At 36.1% G+C, this 587-nt stretch overlaps 1 pseudogene across 1 annotated transcript in view; it reads left to right on the forward strand.

Moving 5' to 3' along the window:
• Positions 1 to 587, forward strand: part of LOC104841549 — a 7,898-nt pseudogene that overhangs the window by 947 nt on the left and 6,364 nt on the right. The window lies entirely within an intron of this gene.

Below are 587 nucleotides of genomic sequence, written 5' to 3' on the forward strand. Positions count from 1 at the left end.
TTCATGCTGACTGGTGAGTGGCTGTCACAGTGATTCCATCAAAAAGACATTTTAGAAGTAATCAGTTTCCCTGATTAATATGCTGATATTTTCTTAACACATCATTAGAGTTTTATTTCAGTCATAGCATTAATCACTGCTGATTTAAACAGGGTTTTTTCACATCAGTATTTCTAAAAAGGACGTATAGTACCACAGATAGTTAGTGCGTCAGGAAAAACAACAAGCCAAATAGACTAGGTGGAGCAAGGGATGTAATTATGTCTGTAATGAAATGGTGAACGTGAACAAGGTACGAAATCCATATGTGATGTGAAAATTCTGCCTAACAATGTGAAGTTAGTTTGTCGAAGGGCTACAGGAAACATCAATATCACAGATATTCAGATTTGTCTCGATAAAACCATGATGTGAAAAAATGAAATAGAATTATATATTGCTGCTAGTTTTGCTTCTAACTTTTCATTCCTTTCTTTCTCTGTGCCACTGAGTTCAGAACTATTACCCATGCTCAGGATTCCTTTGTCGTGGGTCCTTACTATCCCTTTCTCTACTTCTGATCTAAACACAGTCTGTGTAGCAGAAAA

Source organism: Haliaeetus leucocephalus, unplaced genomic scaffold (genome assembly GCF_000737465.1).
Source record: "Haliaeetus leucocephalus isolate CR32 unplaced genomic scaffold, Haliaeetus_leucocephalus-4.0 Scaffold887, whole genome shotgun sequence".
Taxonomy (NCBI): domain Eukaryota; kingdom Metazoa; phylum Chordata; class Aves; order Accipitriformes; family Accipitridae; genus Haliaeetus; species Haliaeetus leucocephalus.